Source organism: Lissotriton helveticus, chromosome 1_1 (assembly GCF_964261635.1).
Source record: "Lissotriton helveticus chromosome 1_1, aLisHel1.1, whole genome shotgun sequence".
Taxonomy (NCBI): Eukaryota; Metazoa; Chordata; class Amphibia; order Caudata; family Salamandridae; genus Lissotriton; species Lissotriton helveticus.
The window spans coordinates 892,310,252-892,317,448 of NC_136057.1; the positions used below are offsets into that span (position 1 = coordinate 892,310,252).

At 47.0% G+C, this 7,197-nt stretch overlaps 1 protein-coding gene across 1 annotated transcript in view; it reads right to left on the reverse strand.

Annotated features, from left to right (window-relative positions):
- Positions 1-5,926, reverse strand: part of SLC38A1 (solute carrier family 38 member 1) — a 437,324-nt gene extending 431,398 nt beyond the window's left edge. The window contains exon 1 of the mRNA XM_078675755.1: positions 5,647-5,926. The gene's annotated coding sequence lies outside the window, so the exon portion shown is untranslated. The remainder of the gene's footprint in view (positions 1-5,646) is intronic.
- Between the last annotated feature and the right edge of the window lie 1,271 nt (positions 5,927-7,197).

The window sequence follows — 7,197 nt, forward strand, 5'->3', positions numbered from 1 at the left end:
GATACGATTGGCATGGTAACAGGGTCTGGGTCAACCTCTCACGGATATTCAGTGGCGGTTTTGTTGTGAACAAACACGCAAAGTCTCCTTTAACCATAAACACAAAACATTACATTTTAAGGTCTTATGGCGGGCATACATCACCTCGCCAGGGTACACCGAATGGACCCTGCACGCCCACACACATGTCCTCGATGCGGCTCACCGATGGCAGACTAAGCACATATGGCATTGACTTGTGATAGGGTGGCCCAATTTTGGACGGGGTTTTTGCCGCATTATCCCGCGAGACTGACCTGACCATTTCTCTCACACCCCTGCAGACATTGCTGGGACATGTACGCGACCTTCCCAAGTCTTCTCTGCGCTTTTGTGCACTAGCATTATTGTTGACCAAGAGAGAAGTCGCATTACATAGGGGGACTAAACAATCACCAACGTTAAAAGGCTGAATGTTCAGCATGTCATACTGCAACACTAATAGCGATGTATGTGCTCAGCTGCAACCCCCAGTTTCCAGACCACTTGATAAGTGGCAGCCCTTCCGATCCTACCTGCTAGCACAAACATCAGTGAGCTAAGACTGAACAAGACTCCCCAGCTAGGAATGTAGCAGGATGAAGTGTATAGACACTCCTACCATAAAGCACAATTATCGTTTATGCTAAGATGATAAGATGGCAAGTGGTCTACTAATTTGATCAGGACAGACAATGTTGTATTATGCGTTAGTTCCTATGTATGCACATGGACCACAACTGTATTATTCGTCTTGAGCATTACAGTCTTATATTGTATTTTCGTTGTGAAAATTATAAATAAAACTTTTTTTAAAAAAGATTGTCCTTAATGAATTCAGTGACCTCCAAGAGGGCAGACTCAGTGCTATAGCCTGCACGAAACGGTACAAAAGGGGGTGGTGATGGACGGAGCATCTGAACGAATCAAACACTCACACCCAGTCAACAGATCTGGGTTTAATCCATCACCGTTCTTTAGCCCACTCTGCCACCCCAGTTCAGACAAAACTGCCTGCATGAAAGCCGGACTGCCTTTCATGTAGCAGGTTGTTCTTCTCCAAGAAAATACTAGAGTGATTGATTGACCAACTTCACCAACATTTTGGCTACAGCAGCCAAAAGAGAAATTGGTCTAAGTTGCTATGCACCTTGGGGTCCGCATTAGCTTTCTTCTGTAATGGTAATAGTAGGGCATGTTTCCAGCTCTGCAGCACTATTGCAGGCTCCAAAGAGGCGTTCATCAATTTATCGAGGATAGGATTGACCAACAGAGCAGTACGTTTAAGGATGTCCTGGGAACATGGGCCAACTGGTGATCCAGACTTGTAGTTGGCCAGTAAAATAGAAGAATCCTCCAGAGAAATAGGCTCAAATTTGTCAACAATGGGCCAAGGAAGGGCTCATATCCAAGTTAGGGTTGGAGGGCGCCTGTGGGGGAACTTATCATAGATCATAGATCACTTGGATTTTATTAAAAAAATAAGTCAGAAAGCTCCTCGCACATATTGACCGATGGAGTTGAGTTATTTTGTAAAGCCATCGGAGACAAAAAGGAGTTCACAACCCTACAGAGTTCATGGGGTTTATTAGCGGTTCAGGCAATAGAAGACGAAATAATCTCTTTATGTGCCTTGCACACAGATCTATGGAAGTTATTTAGTGCTTTCTTGCATATAGATTTCACTTCCGGTCGTATGTTGTTTCCCCCCTCTGTTTGAGGTGCTTACAGTGTGACCTTTCTTCTTTTAAGGTAGCCGAGAACCAGGCAGAGGTGGGTTTTGATCTCCATTGAGATATTGTTTTTAAAGGAGCAATGCGATCAAGGACAGGGGACATCCACTTATTCACTTTGTCCAGATTAGAGCAGATGGATAGAAAGATGCTCTCTCGTAGGACCAGGTGTGTACCTCAATGGCACAAGGATTATGTAATTTCCTAAATTCCACTTTTTACGTTGATAAATGACACTACTGTAACCTATTTACTGTATAGAATCAGTGGTGTAACGCAAAATGTGTCTCCTAGTTGGTACAGATATTCTTGGTTTTGCACTCTATGGGGCGCCCCATGAATGGTTGGGCCCCCGCTACACTGCTGGGACCTGCTTGGGAAAGCAGAGTGGCTTTCCTGAGCTTCTGTCTAGTTCTTATTCCATGCCATTGCCACATTTCTGCAAGGAATGCAAATGCATGGCATAGAGGGTGCGAGACCCCCTCCAAAACAAGAAACTCTGGGTCCCCGCCGCCCCCCGCAGTGCGGGGGCTTCAGGGTGCTCTGTTACGCTCCTGTATAGAATGTGTAGAGGGAATTTGTGAAGTGTAAATCTCTAATAGGGATGGGAAGGAGATGTGTTACAATTAGTCGTCATGAGGTGATTCGCACTTCAAGTTATCGTAGTAGTGTTGGATTGTTATTCTTTATTAATATAATATGTTCTTCTTACCACCTCAGTTAATGCTTCCATCAGTAACCCTCAACCCCTGTCCCTTGTCATTCTCCAGCGGTACATTCCACTGACAAAGACAGTTAGAACCTTGGTCGGTGAGAACAGAAGTCTGTGAATGAACCTTGCAGGAGCGCATTGTAAACTGTTAAATAAACCTTATTCTACTTAACCTTGAGAGAAGCATCTTTTCAATAAAAGGTATGTGCAAAGCTTTCAACTCTCAGCTCCCTATCAACAAATGCTGTCTGGCACCGAGTTAAGTGAAACAGCATGGGCACTGCCTGTTGTTTGTGCCATCCCGGGGAAGAGGCAGGCAAAGCCAGTCTCCCCCAGGGGAATTTGAGAATGGAGCTGCCCAAGACAAAGTATTGGTTAGGGACAGAGGAAGGGGTAGGAGTTAGAGAAAGGTATATAGGGGTCAGAAAGGGCAAAGACAACCTCTTCCTGACTCCTTGCACTACCCTGTCAGAAGGGGAGTTTTGAAGAAACCACACACCCACCCTGCAAAAATGCTGGTGAGCGGTGGTGGTTTTTAGACTGTAGCAAATTCCATGATAGGACAGGTTGTAGGATATGTTAGCGGGAGTTGGGGGGTTGGAGAATCAAATGCTGCATATCCACCACTGGGGGACGAGAAGAGCTCTGGGGAAGGAGGGAGGGGTGCCTGGTTGTTGGAACAGGACGAAGTGGCTTTGTTGGATGATGTTTGGTAGAGTAAGTGAGAGAGAGAGAGACTGAACGGAAGGTCAGTGAGTGAAAGGGTAAGAATGAGGCCAAGGTATGGGGTGTTGGGGTTAAAGCTTGGTGCGAGGTGAGATTGTTGGGAGAAGAAGGAGGTGATGTATCAAAATGTCTCTCCTGCTCTTTCTCTGGGAATGCCCCAAAAATCTGGAACTCTCTCCCTATCCACATCAGGACTAATCCCTCCTTAACGATCTTCAAGAGACAACTCAAAGAACTTCTCCTCAACCGCCATCTCTAGTCATCTGGCCAATGACCTCGCTCTTCTTGGTCCCCAGTTTCCGTGATGATACCCACTGTACTATATTGCCCTTGTCATGTTATGCTGTACAGCGCTCTGATACCCCCGGGTCTTTAAGCGCTATATAAAACTTCGAAATAAATAAATAAATGTTGTACTGAGGTTAACAAGCAGATTTTGCAATCCTGTCTTAAGAAATGGCATTTTACACTTCATGGTGGAATGACATCTTCCACGATGAGTTACTGGAGGCACCCATGGCCCTTACGTCCTTTCTGTGCTTTGCTCTCTTTCAGCACCTGTGTGTCATTTGTGTGGATTCACAGAGACACATCACCCTTCCAAATGAACCATTGTTGTGGGAGATGGCGTTGAATCATGTTGGTTTTGACGCACAATGCCTCGTGATCTTGACATACAATAGACCTGAAATGGATACTGACACCACAAGAACACACTTGGCCCCACTATCTGAAGTGGCAACATACGGGGAATGGAAAACGCTCGCTGGGATGAATACATTATGTAAATCAGGTGATAAGCCCTTGTACAATGTTCACCCTGAAGTCAATGCTCCAAATGTAAAGTGAATGACAACAAACACGAGGCGCTGCCTCGCCGCACCCCTCCTTTCACCCACGAAGGAGGTGACGTCGGACAATGTATTCATTTCGCTGCTTACCACGCATCAGTGAAACGTGACGCGCGGAGGGGGAGAGGAAGCGAGTCACGGGCGGTAATTTTCCAGTTCCTTGTTCTCTCGTCAGTGAATGAATGAAAGAAAGAAAGGCCTTTCGCGTAAATAATGGACGATACAACGTGCTCCTGTTTACCCTGCCTCCGGTACCTCCCGGTACGAATATACACAACACACCACGTACCCGCAAAACACATGCACCGGCAGCACGCAGCACTCAACCGACGACAAAGCACAATATTAGTAACACAGCACAACTCCCACTCACATCTGGCACTCAAGTGCAAGAACAAAGTCAGAGCACACTAAGAAAATACATAAAATACTGATTCAAGGGACATAGCAAACATCACTGAAAACACACACAATGCACATTAAGAACATACAGTACTAGCAGAACACATTACACGCATGCAGAGCACACAATCCGCACACTGAACATATAGTCTACATGCAGAGCGCAATTTAAACTCGCTGATCACACACTGGACATGCAGAACATTCAAAACAAATAGTGCCCAATACACATACAGAGCACACAAGTACATGCATTTCATACATACACATGCGTAAAACACTCCGCATACAGAACATATACCACAGATATAGGATACACGATACCCATAGACAACACAAAATTAACATGCAAAGTGCACATGAGACACACAACACACAGCTTACGTACTAAGCACACAATCCACCACAAAATACATCACACATCGGACACAATACACCTACAGAACACTGAGTGCACACACAGGAAACATGCACACGCGGAACACACACACAATGTATCAGCAAAACACAGTGTGCGTACATGACACAATACTTTTGCATAACGCAAAATTCATATCAAGAACACACCCTTCGTATATTGACCACCTATTATATACGCAGAACTTAGCATACATAAACGGGCATACTCTACATTAGGAATAGGCAAGTAATTCAGCTTGCATGATAAGCAACCCACCATCAAATATTAATAAAAATAGAATCTTTTTCGGCAGCGCCCATTGCAGAATGACAGCCTGCTGTGTTAGTGAGTCTGGGAGTGAGGGATAATAACCATGCAAACTCCAGGGCCGTGTGTGTGTTTATATGTGTGAGTGTGAGTGTGTGAGGGCATGTTTAGGCGTGCGTGTGTCTGCTTGTCCACCACAATGCCCTTCGGCAGGCAAGTGCCACATTTGCATGCGTTGATATGTAATTCAGACACATGATATTTCGGTTCTTACAGATAATTATTTGTGAGCGGATGCAGACGGATGCTCATGCTCCCTGAGTGCAGACAGACACGGAAACGTTCTATACCACTGCACACATCCGTGGCGTGTGCCCTTGCCCTTACACACACGCATGTGTATTCGGTGTGTGTGCACCCAGACCTCCAGCTCTTGTCTGCACACCCTGCCCTCAGTAGCAGCCCAGTGAGTACAACGAGGCGCTGTCCGGGTACGCCGACCCCATGAAGGTGAGGGGAGAGAGGACGGGTTCTTACCTTGGAGAGGGCGCCGAGCCGCCTCCGCGCGGGGAGGGAAGGATGAGACGTCTGGGTGACCTGCCGCGCAGCCACAGCCACACGAGCTTCTTCTGTGAGCTGGTTCCAAAATGAGGACCCCGCAGAAGAAGACAACGAGACCCCGCACAGGGTCCAGGACCCGCGCCCCCTGCGTCATGCACGCGGATGCCACCTTGTGCTCTGTGGAGGGTGTGTGGCAAGGACAGGGGATGGAGATGCGGCTGCGACCTTCACCAGCCTTCTGCTGCTGCTGCTGCCTGCGTCCCGGGAGACAGGGGGAGGGGCTCCGGCTATTGCATCAGAAAGTCGTCGCGAAGAGTCAGAGTGAAGCTGGTGCATGCCGAGCGGAGGATGCGCGGCACCTGGTCCCGGCTGCAGGGCTGAGCCCCGCCGGGGCTTGTACCTGGGGCTTCTAGCAGCGTCGGAGACTCCTCCCAGGGCCGTATGTCTGAGACTTCTAGCTGCAAAGGACGACTTTTTGTAGGGCCTTTATGTCTGTCTGAGACTTCTAGCAGCAGGATCGACCCCCCGCAGGGCCTTATACCTGGGGCTTCTAGCTGAGGGGAGACTCCTTGCAGCGCCTCATGTCTGTCTGAGACTTCTAGCAGCATCGGAGTCTCCTCCCAGGGCCATATGTCTGAGACTTCTAGCTGAGGGGAGACTCTTTGTAAGGCCTTATGCCTGGGACTTTTAGCAGCAGGGCCTACCCCTCGCAGGGCCTTATGCCTGGTACTTTTAGCAGCAGGGCGACCCCTCGCAAGGCCTTATGCCTGGTACTTTTAGCAGCAGGGCCCACCCCTCGCAGGGCCTTATGTCTGAAACGTCAAGAAGCAGGGGCAGTGGTGGCTGGTGAAGTTTGAGAGTGGTGGCGCTAGGGTTAGAAATGACGGAGTTAGGGTGGCACAGAATTTTTTGCGAGGGCGGTCACGATTTCCTGTGCAAATGATATTTTAATACATGGGATTAAATAAAAAAAACAATTAAACAAAATGAGCAAAAAACAATAACTATTTTTAACTTCAGTGGTTCCCAGCTTAATGAAAGTCATTCATTTGGCGGGTTTTTATATTGCAGCAAAAAAAATCTAATGGAAATCAGCAAGGAATTGAACACAACAATATTCATGGTGAACAGAAGCAGACACGTCTCAGTTGAAATGAAAGCCTTTTAAGAGACAATTTTTTATCAGGTGGCTCTTCAAACAGCCAGGTACCACCATCCTACTGGGAAGGGATAGCATGTGCAAAAAAACCAAAACTATAATGCACACTCGGCACTGCAGGTGGCATAGGTAAAAGCTTAAACAGAGATTAGGAAAGGTACTTCATGGAGAAGCAAAATGCAAGTTATTTGCTCAAAAAGAGTAGGAAAATTGTAAAGCTAATTCATTCAGTGCCTTGCCGACTACAGATCTAGTTGTATGACCCCCAAATCAGTTGTCAAGGAATATATGGATGTGGTGAAAAAACGCCCAGGACTATTTTTATTCCTGCAGCATCAGGGGGTAGAGACCGGTCCACAAGACTACGT